Source organism: Bison bison, unplaced genomic scaffold, assembly GCF_000754665.1.
Source record: "Bison bison bison isolate TAMUID 2011002044 unplaced genomic scaffold, Bison_UMD1.0 scf7180017864535, whole genome shotgun sequence".
Taxonomy (NCBI): domain Eukaryota; kingdom Metazoa; phylum Chordata; class Mammalia; order Artiodactyla; family Bovidae; genus Bison; species Bison bison.
Genome location: NW_011495084.1, coordinates 17,332 through 17,777, shown reverse-complemented (window position 1 = coordinate 17,777; position 446 = coordinate 17,332). Strand labels below are relative to the sequence as shown.

At 35.7% G+C, this 446-nt stretch overlaps 1 protein-coding gene across 1 annotated transcript in view; it reads right to left on the bottom strand.

Annotated features, from left to right (window-relative positions):
• The window catches only part of LOC104982634 (multidrug resistance-associated protein 4-like), a 69,649-nt gene that overhangs the window by 68,651 nt on the left and 552 nt on the right, over positions 1–446 (bottom strand). The window lies entirely within an intron of this gene.

The window sequence follows — 446 nt, the reverse complement described above, 5'->3', positions numbered from 1 at the left end:
AAAATGTTCTGGATAAGCAGGCACAAGATCGAAAGTTGTTCCCTCAAACTCTTCATCTTTAACGTCAGTCTAAGTTTGATTTGTGAATATTCTTTCCACAAACCAATTCAGAATAGAGTTATTACATCTTCATAGGAATTCTTCACAACTATGAAATCATGAAAGATTTTTTAAAAGAGTCTATTATAATACAACATTTGATAAAGGTTCTACAAGAATCTGAGAGTCTCTGGGGCAGACATTTCTTGGTAGAGTCCTTGGTATTCAGCCTCCTGAAAGCACTTGACTTTGGGCCCCATTTCCTGCTTCTTAGGGGAACTTCTCACAGGATTAAGTGCTAAAATTTCCCTACTCAGTATAGTTTCTCCATTATATTTCCACACATCCTTAAAAGGTTTCTTACCCAACTCCACCAACTCTGCATCACAAGAAAAAAAAAAAAAAAA